This window comes from Chelonia mydas, chromosome 11 (genome assembly GCF_015237465.2).
Source record: "Chelonia mydas isolate rCheMyd1 chromosome 11, rCheMyd1.pri.v2, whole genome shotgun sequence".
Taxonomy (NCBI): domain Eukaryota; kingdom Metazoa; phylum Chordata; order Testudines; family Cheloniidae; genus Chelonia; species Chelonia mydas.
In genome coordinates this window covers 10,139,348-10,167,251 of record NC_051251.2, presented here as the reverse complement: position 1 = coordinate 10,167,251, position 27,904 = coordinate 10,139,348, and the positions used below count along the sequence as shown (strand labels likewise).

At 43.9% G+C, this 27,904-nt stretch overlaps 1 long non-coding RNA gene across 1 annotated transcript; it reads right to left on the bottom strand.

The window, feature by feature from the left end:
* Positions 1-4,836: 4,836 nt before the first annotated feature.
* On the bottom strand, positions 4,837-27,134 carry LOC122462290. Its single transcript, XR_006284760.1, has 3 exons — positions 27,010-27,134; positions 5,725-5,885; positions 4,837-4,887 (listed from the first exon to the last, which is right to left on the bottom strand). It is a non-coding gene; the product is annotated as an uncharacterized LOC122462290 (long non-coding RNA).
* Positions 27,135-27,904: the final 770 nt, after the last annotated feature.

The following is a 27,904-nucleotide window of genomic DNA, read 5'->3' as shown; positions in this document are numbered from 1 at the left end:
GGGCAGGGCGGGGCCTCACAGAAGGGGCAGAGTGGGGGGTGGACAGTGGTGCGGCCCTCGGGCTAATGTACTAGTCCTCATGTGGCCCTTGTGGTCATTTTAGTTTGAGACCCCTGTTCTATCACCATGCACTGGAGTCCATAGAAGTTCAATTCGTAGAGTTGGGCACCAAAATGTAACAACTCTGTGGCCAGATGCACAGTTTAGCTGGTGAGACCTCTGTGTATGTGCAGGACCAAAGAGAGACGGCCTAGAAGGGTGGCCAAACTCTCCCAGAGAGAGGACCACCTTCCCTCCCGATCAGGATTACATGATATCACTATGATAATGACAGCAATTGCTTACCTGGAAGAGTAACATCAGGGAAGCATTTAGCGTATCTAGTGCTGTCGTTAAAGTGATAGGTGGTTTGAAGAAAAGCCATTGCAAGACTAGTTCTGGGCCATCACACTGAATGGGTTCCTTCAAAAAGAGGGAATTAGTCTGTCTAGTTTTGTTTTCCCTTTCATCTCTCTCCTAGTCTGTTTTTCTCAGGTAGAAATAAGGAGGAAAGCCAGTGCCATGTGCCCAGCCCAATCACCACTGGTTAGAATGGGCATGGAAGCCATTTTCTTCCCCTCGGATGTGGTCCCTCCCGAATAAGCCTGACGCCCACTGGTGGAACAGGGTGGAAGCTCTGTGCTGCTCCCTGTTGATAGGGAGGTCCCATGCTCAGTCCAGCATGTTCCCCTAGCCCTGAGGTCACATGAAAAATTAAGAAAAAAGAAAATATGCTGGAGATGTTTTACCGATCACAACTGCGTTTACAAGCCCTCTCTGGAAGGACTGTGTGCACCCTCAAATCAAAACAAGGAAAGTCAGTTTTACATAACAGCTGAGATTTGTTACAGAAATATGGCTCATTTCTTTAATTATTTTTGATTTTAGTTTTTACAAGGAAATGCTGGGCTTCTATAAATGCCCGTGCTGACTAAGGAGTTCTCACACGGATTTTGGCTGAACAAGCATTTCACACTCAGATCTTTATGATACAGCTTGCATAAGTAGCCAAAAAGGAGAGTTCTCTACGTTCTTGGGTTCTTTACATTCTTGAATTCTAGCAAGGGATTAAGATTAACACATGGTGCTGAATTCTGACATTCATTTGTGGTTTATTGCATATTGTCACTGATGTGTTCATCCTCTTTAATCTCCTTTTAGAGGTGTTTTGCTATAAATTATTTATGTAACAAACCCATATGGATAGGAATTAGGTGTGAAAACTTCCTGTTTCATCGTCTATGCAGATGCCAAATGGACATCTGCATGAATGTGGTGGTTTAAAATGACACAACATAAAAAGAGCATGTTGTCAAGACACACTATTGAGGAGACAAATTGTTCCTTAGTGTATGTTGAAGAATATTTTCACAGTCACCATGTGATCCCCTCATAGACTCTTTCTAGCAGTGGTATTAACAAACGAGTGCACAGTCCTTACTCAGGAGAGCACCACTGAACAGAAAAGGAGTTTTGCCTGCAAGATCTGACCCTTGCTTCCTAGAGTATATTCTAAAATACACATGATTTGCTTTCTTATGCTGTGGTGGGAGTCAGGATGGTCCGAGTAGCTGCCTAATTAGTAGAGGATGTTCAAAGATGTACAAATACCCTTGATTTTGGTCCCTGTCTACACCCTTTCCCTGTTGATGCAGGCTTCGGGAGGTTGGGGGGTGAACTCGCTGCTCATGGATCTGCCCTTTTTTTACATGGAGTTGCTTCTTCGGCTATCTGCCCTGTTGATTTTTTTAATAGACTACAGACTCTTTAAGATGAAGTTCTCAGCCTTGCTACATATTCTTTGTCACTACTCTGTTACAGATTCGTCTGGCCCACAACTCTCAACTTGCCAAGGCCCACGTGTGGGACTCAGTGCATGGGAAAGACTGAAAATGAAGGATGTAAACAAATTATCTACACAGGAACTTTCAAATGCTGTGTGTTGTTTTTTTTTTTGGTGTAAATACTCCAGTAGCCTCATTTTCACCATACTAGCTTTCTGATGTAAATAATCTTCAACAATAAAAGAGAGAAAACCAAATTTCTGTGGAATATAGTTAACTTTGGGGCTAAATTTAGGGAAATCCCTCAAAATGAGGGACATTAGAGAGATATGATCTGCTGGTAGCGGAGATGCATTTTATTATGCTTGCTGGGAATATAAATACAGCAAGTTCTTACATGTCGAAAACACGTATACGCTCCTGGCTTTGGCCAGCTGCCTACAGAAAAATGCTCAGCTTATTGAAATGACAATAAAATGAAAATTCAGCAAATAAATACTTGTAACTGAATAAGATTCCAAATCAATAACAGAATAAAGGTGAATGGGAAAGAGGTTTTTAAATGGTGACCTGCAAATGTTGAAAGCCAAAATCCACTCCCTCTCTAACCAAAAGAAACTCTTGGAAGATCCTCAGAGGAAGGAAAGTAGATAGCCATTGTTTAAAATTAAATGCAATAAGGCTGATCATTTTAAAACGCTTGTAACACATGCATGCAAATTCCTACAAACCAAAACCCACACAGAAGAAAATGTTTCAGAGTAGCAGCCGTGTTAGTCTGTATTCGCAAAAAGAAAAGGAGTACTTGTGGCACCTTAGAGACGAACAAATTTATTTGAGCATAAGCTTTCGTGAGCTACAGCTCACTTCATCGGATGCATTCAGTGGAAAATACAGTGGGGAGATTTATATACATAGAGAACATGAAACAATGGGTGTTACCATACACACTCTAACGAGAGTGATCACTTAAGGTGAGCTATTACCAGCAGGAGAGCGGGGGGAATTCCCCACTGTATTTTCCACTGAATGCATCCGATGAAGTGAGCTGTAGCTCACGAAAGCTTATGCTCAAATAAATTTGTTCGTCTCTAAGGTGCCACAAGTACTCCTTTTCTTTTTACAGAAGAAAATGGCTCACAAATGCTTGGGAAGCAAAGCTGGAAGCCCAGTTCTGATTCTAGCCCTGATTCAGGACAGCATTTATAAACATTAGCTTAAGTCAATCCAATCACTATATTGAATTGCATGTACTATCACCTCCAGAATGAGACGGGGGAAAAGAGAGCACTCACCAGTTGAAAGAGGAGGAAATGCACCAAGCTGCATCCAGCTCCAAAATGGCCCCATAGGGGCTGCAGGGGCCTGTCTCTGTCAATTTTAAAGGGCCAGTCCCCAGAAAGGCATGCTGGGAAGGAGTTCCTATAAGAAGGCAGCACTACAATGAGACACACTAGTAGGTAACAGGAAATCACTAAGGAGTTGAGTGAACTGAATTCTGTTTCTGTGATAGTCACATCACCAAAAATATAACACAGCACAACAATCAATATTGTTCATTCAGCTCAGAAGTTGCCATCTCCTGGAGGAAGTATCCACTGTCTTATTTGTACATCTGGTGTTATGTGATCTGAACTTACAGTGGCAGAGTTTGGATCTGAACTGATAAGATTTTTCCACAAGTAAACATTTTACCTTTGAGCCACTCTGCTCCTGAGGCCTTGTCAGGGAACAGAGCAGAAGCAACTATTGGATTTCCTTAATTAGCTGCCATGTTCAGTAACATACCTAAGACACATTCATTATTGGGGCTGACCTCTCTGACCCTAACACTTGTTAGATACATTGGTTGGAAGCTGTGAGTCATCTGGCCCAATGGGAGAGAAACAGGAAACTCTGAGGAGCAGTTCTTCCCTCAGCTATACCACACACCCCAGGAGAAATCAGTGGGTGTTTACACTAGTATAACTAAGGTTTCAAACTGTCTGCACCCTCCCAGAGCCCTGCTGAAATATGTGGAGTGCTGTGCAGATACAGGGGTCCAACCATGCAGGATCAGGGCCTAAGAACTGAATTCAGCCCTCTTAAAGTCAGACCCCACATTTCACCTACTTATTTAAGCTATTCAAACACAAGCACAAACTGGTACTAATTAGCCACCTTACTGACAGTGAAGATGCTGAGGGTTATTTTGTAAAGGGACTGCTCTGTACAATAAAAATAAGCCTGCTCACAGTACAGCAGGCTGGGAACTTGCTGCTTCATCACAACAGAAATGGGGGTAGGGGGAATGCCCATGAATTAAACAAGTAGCAAGGAAGGGTGGGTGCATGGGTCCAACCCATAATACTCCACGTAAGCCAATTAAGAATCTGGCCCCTTGCTCTCTAGGGCTGTTAGGGTCACAGCTCTCCCCAGCACTGAACTCCCACCATGAAAACTAAATTCTTTATAAAAAAGAAAAACAATCTAAAACTAGCTACTTTTGAATAATAGCATCCCTTGAACCATCCAGATCAGGCCATCATTTCACTGTGTAGAACTAGGAAAGGGTTGGTGGAACTGATAATGAAGCTAACTCTCTGATGGAATTGTAGTCTTATGTCCAGCTGCAGTTGGGCTTTCTGCACTTCAGTCTCCATGAGACAGATATTACCGATTCAGCTCTGCACTGGAAATTAGAGCTAGTTGTATCATAAGTAACATATTAATGGTCAAGAAAAACTGATTAAGTTTAAAAATATTAGGAACATTAAAAAGAGATTAATCAACAGGCACCAGCTACATCGCTGGAGCCATCTGTCTGCTGATCTCTCTGCTCTCAAAGTCCATACTTCATGTCTGATCTCTGGTTTGATCATTACTTGGGCAAGCTCCTATACTTTGACAGTTCCTGCTATTTGCTTTAGGGGAGTGAGAGAAAACCACTTTCAGAACTGCCATTTGCTTCAAAAGGAGAATTATATACTGAGGTCTTGTGTGATTTGTTGGACAGGTTCAGCAACCAGCGACTCCGCAGTAATTGATCAACTTCACTTTCATCAGTAGCTAGCACGGTTGTGGCCTGCGGAAAGACGAAGTATAGCCATGAACAAGGAATGAGACCCGAATTGGACTATTACTGCTGTTAGGCATGATGTATATTTAAAATGGAGAATAGACAATCCACGCTGAGGGTCCCTTGGGCAGCAAATGACCTGCATGCTACCGAGAAAAAGAATAAAAGTTCTTCATATACCATGAGGCAAGATGCTAGAGATGGACTCTGCTTGCTGGCTTTCATACCTGGTGGTGTGGAGCCAGCCTACATGGCAGCCAAAGGATGAGAGTTGTGCTGCTGAAACCCAGAATCCAAAGCCTGATAGGTAGGAAAAACTATTTATTAGAAAGTCTGACTCTGAATTTTGTGGATGACACATGAAGCAGAATAAAATGCTGCTCATTCTTGCATAGTAACATCAACTCTCCAATTCTGACAGTAATGAAAAAGGTAACATGCAAAGGCAAAGAGCAGCTTCCCGCTGAGACAGGCTCAGCACGGCTGACTGAACACAGCCACCCGGGGTGTGTTTTAGCTCACCTAGCAGAGCTGCTGTCTACAGACAAAGAGAGACTGGATTCAAATCTTGATAGGAAGTCAACAAGAAGGATGCATACAAGCATCAGTTAAGCCACCACATGACTCCATTAAACGACTGATTGTTCACTGTAATAAACTATTACCACCCAAGCAAGCCCTGCCATTTTTTTACCGTTGCCCTTCTGACCTTAATTAAACTTATAACTACACTGAAGTATAAAACACTTTCCAAACATTTGATCTAATGCAAACCCAGATTAAATCAAGAAAATGTACTTCTTTAAAACTATAGATGTATATGTACACACACAACTTACTCACGTGTATAGGTGTCTGACAGATTGTGCTCTTCCAGCATGGGTCCAAAGCCCAATGAGTACGTCTATTGGCATCCGTGAGCTTTGGATCAGGTTCTAGGCTAGGCTGCTTCCTGTGTTGTTTGCGTGGATGTTTCACACATGAAAAGATGAGAGGAAAAATATCTGAAGAACAAATATACAGGAAAATGTGATTGCAAAACCACAACATTTGGCAGGGGTCTCAAATAGGAGTCTTTAAAAGTACTTTAAATTCAATATTTGAAATTGACTGAGGCCATGAATTGGTGAAACACTCCAGTTCATCAAAACATGTAGGCCCGATTTTTAAAAGGAGTTTAGGCCTTGCCTTGCTCCTAGATTTAGGAGCCTAAATCTCATGTTTCAAAAGTGATTTAGGCATTTAAGTGCCAAAATCTTATTGACTGTTAATGGGATTTTGGATCCTAAGTGTCCCAACTTGATCAGCTGGCAGGGCTCAGACAAGCAGCAACGCAAGCCCCAGCCTTGCACAGGGGGCAGGCAGGGCTCAGGCGAGCAACAACCCCAACCCCACGCGGGGAGGGGGGCTGGGCACAGACAAGTAGCTGGGGCCAGCCCTACATGGGGAGCGGGGCTTGAATGAGCGGCTCGGGCCAGCCCCACGTGGACGGGGGAGGAGGAGGAGCTTGGGCTACCATGGAGTGCCCCATTTTTCTTTGGGAAATACGGTCACTCTGTGCCTAACTCACTTGTGAAAATGAGATGTAGCTTCTAAATCAGACCTTTAAACATCTGGGCGTTAAGCACTTGCTTAACTTAGGCCCATACTTAAATCCCTTAGGCTTTGACTAAAAGTGATTAATGTTAAACATTTCCTTCAATGGCTTTGGTGAACTAGATTTCAAGTTAATTGTGTCCCTTTAAGGCAGTGGTTTATGTGGCATAGATTAGTACTAGGCAAACAAGCTTTGTTAGACCAACATCCCCAAAAAGACAGGAGTGTAAATTTCCAGGTGATACAGATGAGGCTAGAAACAACAGACCAAATTCTCTTTTCACATTTGTGCAAGCCCATTGCTTGCATTGCATTTGTCATGGCGTGACTGAGATGAGACCTGGACCCAATGTGTTACACTATACTGCTAAAAGAAAAGGAGAACTTGTGGCACCTTAGAGACTAACCAATTTATTTGAGCATAAGCTTTCGTGAGCTACAGCTCACTTCATCGGATGCAAGTGAGCTGTAGCTCACGAAAGCTTATGCTCAAATAAATTGGTTAGTCTCTAAGGTGCCACAAGTACTCCTTTTCTTTTTGCGAATACAGACTAACACGGCTGTTACTCTGAAAACTATACTGCTAATTACTTCCAAGTACTTCACTATAAAACAGAGTTTGTGCCAACTTATTATGCAACTTAAAAAAGAGAGGTTTCAGAGTAACAGCCGTGTTAGTCTGTATTCGCAAAAAAAAAAGGAGTACTTGTGGCACCTTAGAGACTAACCAATTTATTTGAGCATAAGCTTCGTGAGCTACAGCTCACTTCATCGGATGAAGTGAGCTGTAGCTCACGAAAGCTTATGCTCAAATAAATTGGTTAGTCTCTAAGGTGCCACAAGTACTCCTTTTCTTTTTAAAAAAGAGAGTACAACCAAAATGCATAATTAACGTTCACACCCTAAATATGGTATAGCCAGATATAGTATCATCTTGAACAGAATATTAAGTAATGTAAGTAGGTAATTTAAACCTACCAGAATTAAATCTCTGAATACATTTACATTTGCATATTCTCTAATTAAATAATAAACCAAAATATCACTGTCCCTATCAAATAGGAATTAATTCTCTAAAGAGAATGTTTAAAATTACATTACAAAGTCTTATTTATTAGCATGCTGTGTATCCTCCTTTAAAAAAAAATGTACAGGGAGGGACAAATTAATCCTAGAGACCCACAGCTACTGTGCGTCCTTCTATTCTATTCTTTTCTATTCTATTCAGGGTCTTTTATGGCCTTCATCACTGGGACAAATGCATTAAGCAATATGGCTAGCAGCTTCCCCTTCTATTGTTCCATGGGAAGTGGAGGGGTACAGTAGTGTAGGAAGTACAGTAAAAAAGAAAAAAAATGCCATTTTCCCTGAAGGCTCCAATTAGATCTCAACTCCAATTGCCAAATCATCACTAGGTGTGAGGCCTGTCATGATATTTAGTAAAGAAAAAAGCTACAAATACAAATAGGCTTCCACACAGCTTGCGTTCCAGCTTTGTCGTCTTTGTTTATCAGAGGCTACACTCTGTCTGGATTTCTATACAGCACCCTGAGACATCTGGTGGCTAAATAATGTACTGCAAGTGAATAGATCATCACAAGGTTGAGATTATGGAGTGCAGAGGATGAATAAATGAGGCTGAAGCTGCTCCTTGACTTCCCCATCTGTTGCTGGCCACTCCCCTTCCCACCTGGTCAATGTCCCATGAGGGGATTTAGTGCAGGGAAAATGGTCAGTTATGTGAAGGGGAGTGAGAAATGTGTGTTGCCACTTCCCATTTATGGTGGCCTCCCTCCCCATCAGACACATATGTCCCGTTCCCTTGTAACCAAGGTGGCCATCCTTCCCTCTTCATTGCACAATGGAGCAGAGAACACAGGGAGTTGAAGGCTCTTAGCACTTTGTGATGTGCCCAGCCTCTCACAGAAGAAAGAAAGAGGAACATGAAGAAAAGCAGCAAATCACAACAGTGGACACTTCAAGCCATCATAGCTAAATGTCTTAGAGAATCTGGGCCAAATTCTCTCCTAGCATACCTCCAGTGAAGTTTTTATTGGATTCAGAGGAATTATGAAAACAGTTTGAACTTCTACAAAATTAAGGCACAAAGGCCCTCAACCTCAAAAGGTATTTAGGCACCTAACACCTATTGATTTCAATGTAAGTTAGGTGCCTTTGGGATATGGGCCAAAGAGCCAGATTGTAAAAGGCAGTGGTTTTCAACCGGGGTACACGTACCTCTGGGGGTACACAGAGGTCTTTCAGGAGGTACATCAACTCATCTAGATATTTGCCCAGTTTTATAACTGGCTACATAAAAAGCACTAACAAAGTTAATACAAACTACAATTTCATACAGACGATGACTTATTTATACTGCCTAATATACTATGCACTGAAATATAAGTACAATATTTATATTCCAATTGATTTACTTTATAATTATATGGTAAAAGTGAGAAAGTAAGCAATTTTTCAATAATAGCATGCTATGAAACTTTTGTATTTTTATGTTTGATTTTGTAAGTAAGTAGTTTTTAAGGGAGGTTAAATTTTTACTCTCCATGCAGTTTGTAGGCATTTCACCTAGTGACTTTCCTTTTAATTTCCATTTAACTAGCTTCCTCATTTTTTGTAGTTCCCTTTTTGAAGTTAAATGCTACTATGGTGGGTTTGCTTGGCATTTTTCCCCTGACAAGGATTGTTTGCTATTACCAAGCCGTTTAGCTATATTCACCTCTTGGTTCAGATCCTGGGCTCCACTCAATTTGATTCCTCTGCTGCAGGCTAATTCTTAGGCAGGTTCTAATTAAAGACAAGGGGCTATTGTCTCTAGGAAAGTTCTGGAGACACATGTAGATCAGGCATTGAAGAACTGCAGCTAATTTGAAGTGTGTCCCTGAGCATGAGCATAACACCATGCCTTAATTGCAGCAACTGACCAAAAAGAGCTATTTAAGTATTTAGCGTTTTCAGAATAATTTGGCTTTCAGGTTATCTTTATTGCATCACCTTGCCTATCATTACTCTTTCAGATCATTGCTTCCTCTGAGATGCAGGGCTCAGCAGAGAGACAGGCAGAGAGACATATTATTTAAATGTAAGGATCATTTACCTTGCAAAAATAATAATTCATTTCCTCAGTATTAAATATGCAGAGCATCACTGCAGGCTTAGTGTTCACAGATACAGGCATTCTCTGAGAAAGCAGGGAAGTTTGCTTACAAATAGCAAGAGTTTGCTTACAAATAGCAGTTAATTGCAGATAATTATCCACTGACACAAAGGCTGGTGTAGCACCTGATCAAGACCAGTGAAGATGAAGTGGGGTGGGGAGGGATAGCTCAGTGGTTTGAGCACTGGCTTGCTAAACCCAGGGTTGTGAGTTCAACCCTTGAGGGGGCCATTTAGGGATCGGGGCAAAAATTGGGGATTGGCCCTGCTTTGAGCAGGGGGTTGGACTAGATGACCTCCTGAGGTCCCTTCCAGCCCTGATATTCTATGTTTGCTCACTGTTGTTGCGTATAGTAAAAAATTCATAACTCCCCAGAGCTAGTACTGGTGCATATTACGAGCCCAGTTCTGCTCTTAGTTGTACCAGTGTAAATCAAGAGTGACTACAATGGCGTTGCCAAAGGGAGAGGAGACTCAAGCCTTGCATCGATACAGGCTACTACAGGCTCTTACATGGGTGTAAATCAGGAGGCACTCCAGTGGAGTGACACTGGGTCAGAGAGAATAGAATGAAGCCCTATGCCCAATAAGACAGTTCGTATAGTCAATATCAGGCAACAGAAGAATGACTTTTGCCAACTAAACAAAGGAACTGATCTCAGCAGAGCTGTACTAGTGGCAAGGGCCTGACCCCTCTCCCACTGAAGTCAGCTGGAGAGGCTGCTATTGGTTTTATTGGGAGCGGGCCCTAAGTGAGGGGAGAATTTGGTGGGTTTCTGATTGGATCCCTACCGTTTTCCTCTCTCACCTCACAGCTGCAGCGCTAGCACTGTAAGAATCGACCCTGAAGCTGTCTGATCAGAGATGGGATGAGACTTCGCTGCACGGAAAAAAATCTGCTTGAATGATGAATCTTCTCCCACCCACTCTTTGAGCTTCTGTTTAATTCATGAATCGATGGAGTCTGATCCTTCCGCATGAGAAGACCTGGAGAGGAGGTCAGGCTAGACGATCATAATGGTCCCTTCTGACCTTAAAGTCTATGATTCTATGAAAGCCTAGAGCTCATTTCCTAGAGCTCTTCTAGGAGCTTAGGGTCCCTAGGAGCCAATTCCTGTCTCTTCCTCTTCTCGGTGCATGAAGTTCACGCTGATTAATAGCTCTTTTAAAGTTAGGGATAAACTTTTCCCCTTCACGTCTCTGGGAGTTTTTGCTGTTAACTGTGCTGCCATCAGATTGGTGTCTCTTGCATTCATTCATGCAGGGAGGGGGGCTACCTGTACAATCCTGGCCACCCTCTCCATGTCCTTGACTGATTTCAATATAAAAATAATTTAGATCTAGATGCCTGAGAACACCCAGCTCTATCGGTCCAGGGAGGGCCAGGGGGTTAATTTACACAGTGCATGTTCCTTTATCCCTCACAGCGATTATGTCAGCCTCAGTAACTGCATTCAGAACATCAGAAATGATATGATGGAACTACAAAAGCAGCCGTGAAGTTAGAGAGAAAAGGATTCAGAAATAAGAGTCAAAGAGTCACTTTTCAAGTGGGAAATATGAAATGAATGGAAGTGACCCAGAAGGCTGGGAAACTGAAGTGAAAGCCCCATGGCTGGTCAACAAAACACTCATTAAATCTTTTATGTTCTCATTTCTGACAATCAAGGAAAATCATCAGGGCTCAATTCACCATGAAAGACAGGGGTCTTTCTGCACTGCACAAGCTTATGAAAGCAAGTGAAGTTCAAGAACGTCCCTTCTGCATCCAATGTGAGAAATCGGCTACCTGAAAGGTGACCCTATCAGACACTTTACTGTTATTGCTATTTGAGTTGCAGTAGCACCCAACAGCCCTAATCAGGGATCAGGACCCTGTGGTGCCAGTTGCACTATGCACTTATACTGAAAAGACATTCCCTACTTCAAAGGACCTACAATCCACACAGAAATTTGTATTTTTTTTAAATTGGTCAATTTCAAACAATGCAAGTTAATTGTGTCCCTTTAGGGAAATAGCTCAGCAAAAACATTTATGGGAATGAAAATACTAGTGGGACTAAATGTTCAAGCTCTATTAAACCTCATGTGTCAGGGGCTAAACTGAGCACACCAACAGGGGGCAGGAAGGAACATTCCATCTCCGTACAGTACCGAGCGCGACTTGACATGGGATAGTTGCCTTCGGTTGAGCAGCAGCTCTGGGGAGTCAGAAAGGAGCTTGGCAGGCAGGAGAGATCCCAGGAGTTGGGCACACTTCAGGCAGATCCAAGGCACGAGAATGAGGATCCATAGGAAAAGGAACGAGTAACAATGGGCGTTTTGCAAATGGAAAAAAGATCTTATCTATTCCTGAAGCAATCTCTACAAGCCAATCAAACAAGAGACACATCCTGAAATGTTCCTTTTGCGCTGCCCCTTCCAGGCAGGAAGGTCCAGACCTGAAGGATGACATTGACTGGATGCTCTTGAGTAAGGCTGGGCAGGAAATGGTTTTCCCATCTCACAAGAATTTTCCACATTTAAAAAGTAATTTTCCGTCCTGAAATGAGGCAAAAAGTTGAAATCTTGAAAAATTTTGTGAACCAAAAAGCCCCAAATTATAACTGTGCAATCTCTGGTTTTGATTGTGGCCATTTCCCTGTGTTTTAGTGTAAATTTATCAACATTTCAAAATGGAAAGTCATTTTGACTCAAAACCCAGAAACTTTCTTGCTCCCCAATATTGAAACGTCCTGTTTCGACAAGCTCAAAGCTATTTTTAACTAAGAAAGTTTCAAGTTGAGTGTTTCATCAACCCTGACACTGTTTCATGAACAATTTCGGTTTTGACGGATTGGCGTTTTTCTGAAAAAAACAATGTATCAAAAAACTCCCGACCAGCTTTACTCCTGAGCACAACAGTGGCTTGTGCTTTCTATAGAAGCGAGGAGGACAGTGACTGCGGGCCAGGAAATGGAAGTCATATGACCTGCCAGTTCCAGCTCCAAAACTGCCAACAACAAGTCACATCCAAACATGCTTTACAAGCACTAACCTTTTCAGAATGTCGCCAGGAGACAGTGATGTCACTACTATTGTGAGACAGAGCTGAACTAAGGGGAGGGGAATGGAACCTGCATCACAAAATACATTTGAAAAATATAAATGAAGACATTAACTATTTATAAAAAAAGGTAATTAACATCAAATGATGGGAGAGACAGAAACAAATGGAAACTGCTCCCAAAATTGTTTGCACATCAACATACACTCAAAATTCTTGCTAAGCTAATGAGGAGAACCTCTGCAGTGCCAGTGTTTGGGTTGTAAGAGGAAATAAAGTAAACAGTCCATTTAAATTATATACAAAAACCCTCCCCAAATGTAGCTGTGCTGTGTGCAGTCTGATTTGTTTTAGCCACCATGGGAAATGTAAAGTACACCAGATGTACATTATTTATCACTTTAGTTCCCCCTCCCTTTAGTTCTTTGCCTAGTCTGCAAGTAACAGAACAGATTGGTGTGGTCTGGACTGCCGTTAATGCATTCTATAGCAGCAGCAGCCTAACTGGATTGAAGTACCCTCAAAAAATGGGCACAAGCAGGTCGAACCAAGCAAACCAAGTCAAGCAGGTCTAGTGGATGGGGCATTAGGCTAGGAGTCAGGTATCTGCCACTGACCTGCTGTGTGATCTCAAGAAAGTCAGCATGTCTCCCTGTGCCTCTGTTTCCCCATTGCTTGTTTTGTCTATTTAGAATGTAAGCTCTTCAGGGTAGGGACTATTAATATACAGTTGTACAGAACCTAGCACAGTGAGTTTCTGATCTCAGTTGGGACCGATGCTGGGTGCTACTGTAGTATAAATAAAAATAGGCCCTGATTCTTCTTTCTTTAATACTGGGGAAAAACCCCAGTGTGACTCCATTGACTTTACTGGAGTTACACCTGATTGATACCAGTGTAGGTGAGAACAGGACGAGGCCCTTGGAATGTGGCTGGAGCACTCTGGAGATTTGGATGAGTTCAGTTAAGCCCTCAAAATGTGGATGTTTGTGTAAAACGTTGGCTTGGTGGCGTGATGACTTCCACAACAACCCCCCACTTGGGGTGCATTGCCAAGAAGTGGGGCAGAGCTGAGGTGGCTCCCATGTTTGCTCAGCAGGGGGATCTAGGACATTTTCGGTCTTTCAACTGTGCCATCAGACGGCTCATGGGTTTTTGTCTCCTGCGTGCTGTGGGCTTTTTAAGACGTTAGAATCATAGAATATAAGGGTTGGAAGAGAACTCAGAATGTCATCTAGTCCAACCCCTGCTCAAAGCAGGACCAACCCCAACTAAATCAAGTTGCATGATGGCTTTTGTTTAAAAATCTTTTATTGCCTTTACATTTGCAAATAACCGACAAAAGCAGCAGACTGCAGAGCCATCTCTTTGCCAGATACTGACATCCATGTGTTAGATGAGGCGAAGAAATTGTGTTACCACTTTAAAGAGACCTGGCTAGCGAAGCGACGGCTCTTGGTGTTCCTATACCTTCACTGGGGCTTGAGGGGCAGAGTTCAATGGGATTACATGAGTGTCACTAGGGGCAGAATTTGGCCCAGAGTGTCTTCTTTGGGCTCTATTGAAGACCAATGTGCTTAAAGGATTGAGAGCGCAGCACAGGGTTACAAAGGACGGAATCATTCAGCTCCCACAGGGGCAAATTTTCAAAAACGTGGCTTTGCAAGTGCGACATAGACTCACAACATTTGCAGCCTCCCTGGAGGGCTCAGATCAGACAGAGAGAGGTGCGCACACACAGATTTGCACTTACAATTTGTTTGCAGATGTGGGTGCAAATTGCACCCACAACTAAGACCCGATCATAGAATCATAGAATATCAGAGTTGGAAGGGACCTCAGGAGGTCATCTAGTCCAACCCCCTGTTCAAAGCAGGACCAATCCCCAATTTTTGCCCCAGATCCCTAAATGGCCCCCTCAGGGATTGAACTCACAACCCTGGGTTTAGCAGGCCAATGCTCAAACCACTGAGCTATCCCTCCCCCTTTTTATTTAAAACTAAAGAATTTCACCTCTTTTGTAGGTTTCTCTTAATCAAAGAATATCATATCCCCCTTAAAAATATAAGGCTCACAGGCATTTGAAGCGAGAAAGACCTGCAGTGCAAGGTCACCTAGCTGAGTGGCTTTCAACCTTTCCAGACCACTGTACCCCTTGCAGGAGTCTGATTTGTCTTGCATACCCCCAAGTTTCACCTCACTTGAAAACTACTTGCAGACACAAAAATACAAAAGTGTCACAGCACACTATTACTGAACAATTGCTGACTTTCTCATATTTACCATATAATTTATAAAATAAGTCAATTGGAATATAAATATTGTACTTACATTTCAGTGTATAGTATATAGAGCAGTATAAGCAAGTCACTGTCTGGATAAAATTTTAGTCTGTACTGACTTGGCTAGTGCTTTTTATGTAGCAAGTTATAAAACTAAACAAATATCTAGATGAGCTGATGTACCCCCTGGAAGAGCTCTGAGTACCCCCAGGGGTACATGTACCCCAGCTGAGAACCACTGACCTAGTCCATCTCCCCACCCATGCATGCTTGTACCTTTATTGTACATTGCCTTCTCCATAAAAAGCATGCTCCTGCATGCTTTCTAATTGCCCCACCCCGGTTATATTTTAGGCCCCACATGTTTATCTTTACACACACAAATAGAATCACTGGAAATTTAGTTGTAGCCTACACCTAGAATTGTCTCATGTCTAGTTAATAATCACCTCCTAATAACAACACGGGAACTTTCCGTGTCTCGCTAGCTAAGGTACTTATACAGCCCCCATCACTACATGTCTGAGTACTCATAACCCCCCTGTGAGGCAGGGCAGTGTTCTTATCCCCATTTCAGAGAGCGGGAACTGAGGCACAGAGAGACTAAGGCCATGTCTAAACTAGCACTTATGTCAGCATAAAAAACACCCCTGTGAGCGACGTAAGTTTTGCTGGCAAAGCGCTCATGTGCGTAGCACTATGTCGGCAGGAGATGCTCTCCCGCTGCTCGTTGAGCTGGTTTTATTATGTCATTGGGAGAGCGCTCTTCCATCAGCATAACACTACAAGAGGGCTCTGACAGTGGGACAGCTGTAAGTGTAGACATGGCCTAAGTGGCTAACCCAAGATCACACCAGAAGTCTGTGCAGGGAATTGAACATGGGTCTCCTAAGTCCCAGGCTAGCAGGCCAAACCATTGGACCCACCTTCTTATCTGTGTTAAAGTGCTGAGTAATGCATCCCAAGCTGCTGACAAAGAGCTACAGACTTCTTTTATTTTACTAAGTCTTCCCTGTCTCCTCTCATGCAGTTAATCACGTTATTTCAATTAACGGAGCTGAACTACCAGACCTGGCTAATGTGTTATTAATTGGATCATGTCAGATCTGGATGATATGGAGTGTCATGTAACTGTGAGCTTTCATCTTTTGCTTCATACCCCTTTCATTGATCTAATCTCTACTCAAGAATCACAGGGGTCCTATTTAGTTTTCCCTTTACACCCATCTTTAAAGTAAACCGATAGATTTGCTGCATTGTCTGGTATCAATTACAGGATGAGAAGAGCAATATTTAACTGATAATACTGTACTTTCTCAAAGAAAAATCAATGATTGTTTACATTACCATCCTACAAACCCTATTTTAAAGTAATTCATGGCAGAGCTAAAGACATTAATTTTATTAAGCTGTTATTAGGGGGCAGATATTATTCTGCTCCATTGATCCTGATGATGGAAATATGTTGTAGGACCATACATTTTCTATTGCAATTTCATTTGCAATCTAGAGCCACACATTAAAAATATGCAAATTCCAACACACCAGGCCAGACTCTCTGCGAATGTAAATCGGGGTAGTCCTATTAACTTCCATGGAGTGATGATGGTTTGTACCAGCTGAGAATCTAGCCAAGACTTTTGGCTTAAAATAATTCCAAAACTAAAATACTGGGATTGCTCTAAAGCTGAGCTATTCATGACTACGGCATGTCTCAGAGAGTTTTCAGCTGGCAAAGATACCCAAATATCCTCTTCAGGACCCCGTTCATATAAACCTAGTGAGTCTGATCCTGCATTCCCAACACTGGCAAAACTTCCATGGAAGTGAATGGGAAATTTGCAGCATAGGGACATCAGCTTATTCAAATAGATTTTTATTCTTCTACATGTACACTCATTTTGGCATGCTCTAGAACCAGCAGTTCTCCAACTTTTGTATTAGTGATCCCTTTCACACAGCAAGCTTCTGAGTGCGACCCCCTTTATACATTAAAACACATTTTTTTTATATTTAACACTTTTATAAATGCTGGAGGCAAAGCGGGTTTGGGGGTGGAGGCTGACAGTTCACGACCACCACGTAATAACCTCATGACCCCCTCAGGGGTCACGACCCCCAGTTTGAGAACCCCTGCTCTAGACTTTGAGCTACGCCGTAGCATGCAATCATCCTGGCTAATGAAGCGCTTCCCAATCCATGGAGGTCATCCCATAGTACATCTATCCCGTTCATAACTGCCCTTCCCGTGTCTCAGCCCTGGAAAGGGATCCCCATCAGCACAGAGGAATCACTGCGGACAGCAGCCTGTCCGTCCACCGAGGCCAGGACAGCGTTTGCCCAAGTGAAAGAGAGGCATCTGTGTGCCCTTGTCCATGAGGTGGCGGGTAGATCAGGGTGGTGGCTGGGTGGGACTCTGGTGGGGAGGACGATTCATTTGTGTTGTGTTTACGTGGTGGCTGGGATACACGATTTGACCTCATCTAAGTGACAGGTCAATTTACTTGTGTATTTTAAAAGACTGTCTAGTGAGGGGTGGGGAAGAAGTCAGTAAAAATTAGAATGAATTGCTAATTCTGTTATACAGCAACGACATGATCATATTTCCAGTGATCCCATAATGAAGATCCACAGGCTATTGCTACTGCTCCGTCGGCGTGCTCCTGCCAGGTGGTGCAGAGATGCCTGCATTACATCTGCACACCGGCACATAGGCCACACGGCTCTGAGCTAGGGACTCTGTCCTAACTGCTCCCAACTCGCCCTGGGGGAGTCACAGGTTGCTGTGACTCATTGACTGGAGTCTACAACTGGAAGGGTCACAAAGGGTATGCCTACACTACAATTAGGGCACGTCTACACTGCAATTAAAAACCCTCAGCTGGCCCATGCCAGCTGACTCAGGCTCGCACTAAGGGGCTGGAGCCCGGGCTCTAGAACCTGGAGAAGTGGGAGGGTCCAGCCCGAACCTGAATGTCCACACTGCAATTAAACAGCCCCGCATCCCAAGCCTGCAAGCCTGAGTCAGCTGGCATGGGCCAGCCCCAGTGTCTAATTGCAGTAAACATACCCCAAGAGGCTACTCGCTTCTCTGATTAGGTGGGTCAGAGGAAGAAATGATAAGATTCAGATGAGCGTTCCTGAATAGCCTAAATCTCTCCTTCTGGAGACAACCGGACAGCATAAACGGGGGGGGGGGGGGGGGGGGGACGACGACTAGAAATGCCCCAAACTGTCAGGCCAGTCACCAGGGAACATTTCCAAGTCATCTTAGCCTCAGCAAGAAGTGGCTCCTAAAAATAAGTACTGATAGGGGCTAGCAATCGTTTTGGTTAATCAAAGGGGGTTTGTTCAATGCTTTCTATTGTTTAAAGTGTGAATGGCTCATTGCCTTTTTATCATCTCTTACTGTAACATTCCCAGAGAACCCTGACGTTCAGAACAGACAACTCAGTTTCAGTCTGGGTCCCCACTATACACTATAGCGATGAGTCAGTTATACAGAGCTCAGATTAGTAGAGATGGTGGGAAATGTCCCGTCCACCCCCACCCCCCTTACAGGAAATGTCTGCTTTCCACCGAAAACCAAAATGCATTCAGCTGAAAAGTTTCTATTTGGGGAGGTTTTCAGTTTTCCGACAAACCACTGACTATTTTCCAGGAAAGCCGACAATTTGCTCAAAGAAGCAATTTCCCATGGAAATAAGGTTTTGATGGAAAATATTCAACCGTCCCCATGCATTAGAGCCTCCAGAGCAGGTGGCAAACAGGACTCGAACATCTCTCTCTCACTGGATTAAATGTGATGTATTGTGTCTGGAACTTAAACTCCCCTCCCCCAAGGACTTCACCACCAGAATTTGCTCAGGGTGGACACACTAGAGACATATCTAGCTCTTGGAGAGAAAAATCCCATACACCTTTTACTGGAGGCTTCCAAATGGCTTTCCTGAGTGACCTCTCACGATTTGATCACTGCTTAGAAAGCTAACAACATAATGTCCTCGGATGAGGCTTTAGTGAGGACAGTATTATAAGGTATCTGCCACCCATCTCTGCTAATGCACTACTCTTATCCTCGCCTTAGTAAAGGTTGTGGCAGTGAAGGGAGGAGTGAATTTTCCGCTATTCTTGTAGTCAAACCCCATCATCATCGCTCTATTTGCTCTCTTTTCTGCTTTAATACAACAGGGCAGGTGTGAGCTGATTCTCCACAGCCTTGCACCTGCTGTGCCCTGTTTCTTGGGCCTGATTCTCACCACAGAAGTTATCAGGAAATTTGCCATTAGCTCCAGTGGGAACCAGGTCAGGACCTTACACCTGGGCAGAGAGAGTGTAAGGGCTTGTCTACACTACCGCGCGGGGTTGATCTAAGATACGCAACTTCAGCTATGTGAATAGCGTAGCTGAAGTCAACGTACTTAGATCTACTTAACACGGTGTCTTCACTGCGGTAAATCGACAGCTGACGCTTTCCTGTCGACTCCACTCCTCATTCTGGTGGAGCACCGGAGTTGATGGGAGAGCGCTCAGCTGTCGATTTATCGCATCTAGTATAGAGCTCGCAGCCCCACTAATGTAGCCATACTGCGCTATGCAGACCTTCTGACTCAGGTGTTCAGCTTGAGCTGCGTCCACATTGCAAAATGACAGGGCTTGGACCTATGCCACAGTGGAACTCAGGCTCTGACCCACCCCTCTAGCAGGGTCCTAGAACATAGGTCCGGAGTGCTTGTTGACCCGAGTCAGACTGAGCTGTGTGTGGACGGAAGGGGGTTTAGGCTCAAACCTGAGTCAGAGCTCGGGCTCATTGTGGAGTGTAGCCATACCCTTAGGGTGCACCAGGCAGATGGAGTTAGCCCAGTGTAATCCCCGAGTTTAGTTCCTGCATGGGTACAGGGGTGGGGGAAGAATGCTCTTTCCAGCTCCTGCTTGCAATGTGACTCAGCACCTCTGAAAATGAGGCCAAAACGCAAGGTGAGGAGCTTTTCCTGCGTAGTTTGGAGTGACGCTAATTCCCATTGGCTCGAGTTCCTGTTATGCCCCCGGCAGCTGCTGTGGCACACGTGCATGTTTTAATCAGCAAGCCAAGGTTAGTCTAATTGTCGTTACTTTCCTCAAGGAGAAGTATTTAGTTTCTGTCTTAGGCACTTCCACAGTATCTGAGTATGGTACGCTCCTTTAACAGATGTATCCCCACAAGACCCTTGTGAGGAAGGGAAGCGCTATTAACCCCATCTTACAGTTGGGGAACTGCGGCAAAGAGGGACTAAGGCCCAGATTATCAGAGATAGTTAGGGGCCTAACTCCCACTGAAATCAATGGAAGTTGGACACCTAAATTCTTCTGAGGATCCAGGCCTAAGTGACTTGTCCAAAGTCACACAGGAAATCTTTGGCAGAGCAGGATCTTGAATCTGAGTATCCCATATCCCAAGTTACCCTAACCCCTGGCTCATCCTTCCTCCCAATAATAAACACTGTTGATATGCCCCGTCCCGTAAAGGAAGGTGGACTTTATGCTGTCCCATGTAGGACACTAGATTTGGCTCTGTTGGACCTCTAGGAGGAGTGAATCCCAGAGCCTCACACTGGGAATGCCCTTTTCCGCACACCTCGCTGAACAGCACGCCTCGCCATAGTTTGTAATGTGCTGTCTGAATTCTCTTCAAGCATTAGATAAAACCCTTTGACAACAGCAGTGAAAACCCCAGCTGCCTTAATCCTCCCCAGCGATGGCTGTATTTCAGTGCTGGAGGAAGCATTCTCCCTACAGCTATATGGCTTGATCTTGATCCCATTGACATCAGGAAGAGCTTTGCCACTGACTTTAATGGAAGCAGGACAATTTTAAAAACACTCTATCTTTTGGAATCAAAGAGATGGTATAAAAGTGCCAGAAATTCTTATTATTATTATTATCTTCACAGGTGCAGTATGTTAGGTGGCCCCTGGGAAGGCCTCACCTGGTTTGGGTATTGAGTTGTGGATTGCCATCATCATTTTAACGAGAGTTTGATGGAGAGTCCAGTCAGGGCCATTTTAGAATCTAATACATTTGCGAAAGGTCCTGCAGAGTTTAAACAAACAGCAGCAACCAAGGCCACTGTCTTCTGCTGGGTGGCGTTTTTGCAAACAGAAATTCTCTGGAGGCATCCCGCAGAATAACTTGGCACTGCTCTAACCCATATATCACACACTGGAACAAATACGCCGCCTGATACATCTGGTGCATTTCACACTGAAATTGATGCATCACCTTTGGAATCAAATTTATCACCTCTTCAGTTACACTTCATCTACCGAATCAGAGTCACCACCTTCTGAATTAAAAACTCCCCATGAAGTTCACATCACACCATAAATCAGGCCAAACCAGAATTAAATGAATTTTATGCTAAGAACCCATTCATCATTCCATAGATTAAATGAGAAACAAGCTAGGCCTCTTATAACTAGCTGTGCCAAAATATAGTCTATAGTATCTACGGGTGAAATCCTGGGTGAGAGCTTGGCCACTGACTTCAATGGGGCCAGGATTTCACCTTACACCTCTGTATAGGGGGATACTCAGGGATTTAGGATGCCAATGACTCTCCATGTTAAAACATATATCCTCTTCCTCTCACTGGTGAGAGGTTTAAGTCAAGTGGCTTCCAGCTTTTTCATATCATCCACCCACATTTGCAATGGCCTTCCTCCTAGAGTCACAGTTCTGAAGGCCAGTAGGGACCATTATGATCATCTAGTCTGACCTGCAGAACACAGGCCTTTGCTTCATTTCTCACAATGCTTGCAAATCCCATGATGCTTTGCTGGAAATCAGATGCAATAGAAGTGGAATTGGTGGAATGAGGATAATCAGTGGGACACAGTAATACCAGGGTACAAAATATATGGGAAGGACGGAACAGGTCGTGCTGGTGGGGGAGTGGCACTATATGAGAAAGAAAGCGTAGAATAAAATGAAGTAAAAATCTTAAATGAATCAAACTGTACAACAGAATCTCTATGGATAGTAATTCCATGCTCTAATAATAAGAATATAGCAGTAGGGATATATTACCAACCTCCTGACCAGGATGGTGATCAGGACTGTGAAATGCTCAGGGTGATTAGAGAGGCTTTTAAAATAAAAAACTCAACAGGGGATTTCAATTATCCCCATATTGACTGGGTACATGTCACCTCAGGACGGGATGCAGAGATAAAGTTTCTTGACACCTTAAATGACTGCTTCTTGGAGTCGCTAGTCCTGGAAACCACAAGAGGAGAGGTTTCAGAGTAGCAGCCGTGTTAGTCTGTATCTGCAGAAAGAAAAGGAGGACTTGTGGCACCTTAGAGACTAACAAATTTATTTGAGCATAAGCTTTCGTGAGCTACAACTCAGGCTGTAGCTGACGAAAGTTTATGCTCAAATAAATTGGTTAGTCTCTAAGTGGCCACAAGTACTCCTTTTCTTTTTACAAGAGGAGAGGCAATTCTTGATTTAGTCCTAAGTGGAGCACAGGATCTGGTCCAAGAGGTGAATATAACTGGACCCCTTGGTAATAGTGACCGTAATATAAATTTAACATCCCTGTGGCGGGAAAAACACCACAGCAGCCCAACACTGTAGCATTTAATTTCAGAAAGGGGGACTACACAAAAATGAGGGTGTTAGTGAAATAGAAATTATAAGGTACAGCACCAAAAGTGAAATCCCTGCAAGCTGCATGGAAACTTTTTTAAGACACCATAATAGAGGCTCAACTTAAATGTATACCCCAAATTAAAAAACACAGTAAGAGAACCTAAAAAGTGCCACCATGGCTAGACAACAAAGTAAAAGAAGCAGTGATAGGCAAAAAGGCATCCTTTAAAAAGTGAAGTTAAATCCCAGTGAGGAAAATAGAAAGGAGCATAAACTCTGGCAAATGAAGTGTAAAAATATAATTAGGAAAGCCATAAAAGAATTTGAAGATGAGCTAGCCAAAGACTCAAAAAGTAACAGCAATTTTTTTAAATACACCTCTACCCCGATATAACGCGGTCCTCGGGAGCCAAAAAAATCTTACTGTGTTAAAGGTGAAACCATGTTATATTGAACTTGCTTTGGCCTCGAGCATTTCCGTTATTAATAGTCACTTCCCGCCCTCCACTGACCCCTCAGAACTCCCGACCCATCCAACCCCCCCGCTCCTTGTCCCCTGACTACCCCCTCCAGAGACCCCCGCCCCTAACCACCCCCAGGACCCCACCCACTACCCAACTCCCCTGCTCCCTCTCCCCTGACTGCCCCGCCCCCCATCCACTCCCCCATCCCCTGACAGGCCCCCCCGGACTCCCATGCCCTATCCAACACCCCCGTTCCCCATCCCCTGATCGCCCTGCCCCCAGAACCTCCGAACCATCCAACTCCCCCACTCCCTGTCCCCTGACCACTCCCCGAGACCCTCTGCCCCTTATCCAACCCCTCAGCCCCGGCCCGGCACCCTTAACACGCCGCTCAGAGCAGCGTGTCGGAGCCAGACATGCTGACGTGCTGATCCGCCAGAGTGCGCAGCCCCACCCCCCAGACCGCTGCTTTACCGCGTTATATCCGAATTTGTCTTATCTCGGGTCGTGTTATATCGGGGTGGAGGTGTATATCAGAAGCAGGAAGCCTGCTAAACAACCAGTGGGGCCACTGGACGATCAAGAAGCTAAAGGAGCACTCAAGGACGATAAGGCCATTGTGGAGAAACTAAATTAATTCTTTGCATCAATTTTCACGGCTGAGGATGTGAGGGAGATTCCCAAACCTGAGCCATTCTTTTTAGGTGACAAATCTGAGGAGCTGTCCCAGATTGAAGTGTCACTAGAGGAGGTTTTGGAACAAATTGATAAACTAAACAGTAATAAGTCAGCAGGACCAGATGGTATTCACCCAAGAGTTCTGAAGGAACTCAAATGTGAAATTGCAGAACTACTAACTGTCGTCTTCAGAGTAGCAGCCATGTTAGTCTGTATCCGCAAAAAGAAAAGGAGGACTTGTGGCACCTTAGAGACTAACAAATTTATTTGAGCATAAGCTTTCGTGAGCTACAGCTCACTTCATCGGATGCATTCAGTGGAAAATACAGTGGGGAGATTTTATATACACAGAGAACATGAAACAATGGGTGCTACCATATACACTGTAATAAGAGAGATCAGGTAAGGTATTTTCCACTACATGCATCCGATGAAGTGAGCTGTAGCTCATGAAAGCTTATGCTCAGATAAATTTGTTAGTCTCTAAGGTGTCACAAGTACTCCTTTTCTTTTAACTGTAGTCTGTAACCTATCATTTAAATCAGCTGCTGTACCAAATGACTGGAGGATAGCTAATATGATGCCTATTTTTAAAAAGGGCTCCAGAGGTGATCCCGGCAATTACAGGCCAGTAAGCCTGACTTCAGTACTGGGCTAACTGGTTGAAATTATAGTCAAGAACAAAATTGTCAGACACATAGATGAACATAATTTGTTGGGGAAGAGTCAACATGGTTTTTGTAAATGGAAATCATGCCTCACCAATCTGCTAGAATTCTTTGAGGGGGCCAACAAGCATGTGGACAAGGGGGATCCAGTGGATATAGTGTACTTAGAACTTCAGAAAGCCTTTGACAAGGTCCCTCACCAAGGGCTCCTAAGCAAAGTAAGCTGTCATGGGATAAGAGGGAAGGTCCTCCCATGGATTGGTAACTGGTTAAAAGATAGGTAACAAAGGGAAGGAATAAATGGTCAGTTTTCAGAATGGAGAGAGGTAAATAGTGGTGACCCCAGGGGTCTGTACTGGGACCGGTCCTATTCAACATATTCATAAATGATCTTGATAAAGGGGTAAACAGTGAGGTGGCAAAATTTGCAGATGACACAAAACTACTCAAGATAGTTAAGTCCCAGGCAGACTGCGAAGAGCTACAGAAGGATCTCTCAAAACTAGGTGACTGGGAAATAAAATGGCAGATGGAATTCAATGTTGATAAATGCAAAGTAATGCACATTGGAAAACATAATCCCAACTATACATATAAAATGATGGGGTCTAAATTAGCTGTCACCACTCAAGAAAGAGATCTTGGAGTCATTGTGGATAGTTCTCTGAAAACATCCACTCAATGTGCAGCGGCCGTCAAAAAAGTGAACAGAATGTTGGGAATCATTAAGAAAGGGATAGACAATAAGACAGAAAATATCATATTGCCTCTCTATAAATCCATGGTACACCCACATCTTGAATACTGCGTGCAGATATGGTCGCCCCATCTCAAAAAATTGAAAAGGTTCAGAAAAGGGCAACAAAAATGATGAGGAGTATGGAACGACTTCCGTATGAGGAGAGATTAATAAGACTGGGACTTTTCAGCTTGGAAAAAAGACGACTAAGGGGGGATATGATAGAGGTCTATAAAATCATGCCTGGTGTGGAGGAAGTAAGGAAGTGTTACTGCCTCCTTCTCATAACACACGAACTAGGGGGTCACCAAATGAAATTAATAGGCAGCAGGTTTAAAACAAACAAAAGGAAGTATTTCTTCACACAACGCAGAGTCAACTCGTGGAACTCTTTGCAATGGGATGTTGTGAAGTCCAAGACTATAACAGGGTTCAAAAAAGAACTAGATAAATTCCTGGAGGATAGCTCCATCAATGGCTATTAGCTAGGGTGGGCAGGGATGGTGTCCCTAGCCTCTGTTTGCCAGAAGCTAGGAATGAGCAACAGGGAATGGATCACTTGATGATTACCTGTTCATTCCCTGTGGGGCAGTTGGCATTGGCCACTGTCGAAGACAGAATACTGGGCTAGATGGACCTTTGGTCTGACCCAGTATGGTCATTCTTATAAGTGCCTGGTGCACCATGGGAACCAGGGCAATAGTTTATGGGCTGCTCCTGGCACATCCCTCAATGCGTTTACGTCAGCAGAAGACCAGAGACCAGGAACAGGAGCAGTTTTGTGGCTCTCCATCCTTTGCCGATGGCTGGTAACAACTCTATGAGAGACAAACCCACTCTCTGCCCCTGCCCTCTGGTGGGAACCACTTATTTAAGTCCTTAGTGGACGTTTAAGCCAAAAGTCCAGATTCTCACACTGTTCTGCAGGGTCACTAGGTTCCCGGATTTGATGAACTCTCCTTTTTTACCTACCACACACACCTTCTCAAGGGATCCAAGAGTTGCAGCTCTGTTTAAACTAGGGTTTATAATTGCTTATGGGAAGTTAGAGGGCTTGCAATAGCAAGAGAGTTGTCTGCAAAGCTTGCTAGCAGCTAAGACAAAATACGCGATTGCCTAGGGCTTTTCATCTTCAAAGTGCTTTGCAAACATGAAGGGCTGGACTGTGTCTGCATAGCCCCCACCCTACCCCAATGGGAGCTCCTTGAAAAACACTGCCTCCAGGAGCACAGGGAAAGCACAGCTGTTGTGATACACTTGTACAGAGTGCAGCATTCACTGTCCCACATCCTGGCTGGTGCAAGGAAGGGGTGAATCATGGCCCCACACCACCCACTTAATGTTCACTAGGCAGATGCTGCTAGACTCATGGAGCCTGATTCCTAGATTGACTAGAATTGGAGTTGAGGGTGCTCAGCCTATGGGAGCACAGTCTAACCCATGTACTCCTTTTACTCATTCCCTGCACAAGGGCACAAGTGGAGGATGAAGGCTCCTTGTTTCTTCTCCCCTCATTTTTGTGCTAGGTGCAATCAACCCCCACAACACCCCTGTGACGTAGCTCATTATTATTATCATCCCCTTTTACATGTGGGGAAACTGAGGCACAGAATGACTATTAGTGACTTGCCCAAGGCCAGGGTGGGAGTCAGAGTCAGAGTGAGGATTTGAACTCAAGAATTCCCGGCCTGAGCTAAGATTGTACATCCCTCCTCCTCTTATAAACAGCTATTATTCCCATCCTAGCAGCATCTCCTTGTGTGCATCTCGCAGTGCTGTTAGGCAGACAACATGAGGCAAAGAAATTCTCCTTCTCTGTCCCTGTTCCCCAGAGAAAAGTATTACATACCTATGTGTAGTTGGAAGGCTGATTTAGCAAGATCTGTTCCTGGAGCAAACCCAGGCTGTTTTTCTTTTATCTGTCTATTAATCCGACCCCTTTAAAAATCAGCTCGAGAGCAATTAGATCTTGTCAGCTATGAGTTGACACAGCTTTTATTTAATTAGCACTCGGTCCAATAAGGATCCTCTTCATCAATATTTCACTTACGCACGCACAGCTTCATTTGTTATGCCATTTCTCTCTGGAGCCAGATGGCTGCATTGGCTGCACAACATTCATCAGAGAGCCAGCAGCGTGCACGCAGCTGGGAAAGCTTGGCCAACCTCCTGCCTGAACCCAGATAAAGGTTGGGGGCATAAATGTTTCAAATTAAGAAGAAAAGAAAAGCGAAGTTAATTTAATGCAGCTGACGGTGGTGGGAGTGACTAAATCTGGAAAGAGGATTCGGTGATATAGCAAAGAAGGGGGTAGTGCAAGATTTCCCACAATGCCCCATTAGTATGCCTAAGATAAAAGAGGAACCAGTTTTCCAGACCTCGGCCAATGTGGGGGTTAACTAGTGCCAATGATAACAGCAGTTTTGTACGTTTTTTTCCTTATTCTCTGACTCCCTTTTTTCTGTCCTTCCTGGCAATGAATCTGGCACTGAATCCCAAACCCACGTTGACAAAGCAAATGTTCTGTATATTATTGCGGTATTACCATTGCCAAGTGTAGCAACCAGCAGGGAACCTGTGGGGAGAAGCACAGGCTGCATGAGGGAAGATTTGGAGAAGGGGCCAGGAAGTCTGCCGTGTGTGCGCATGACTTGAATGCTAGCTGCAGTTGCAACGTCTCTGTAAATAATTGCTTTAATAAAGAGCCTGTTTAGTTTAAGAAACATGAAGTCCTAATGTTATTA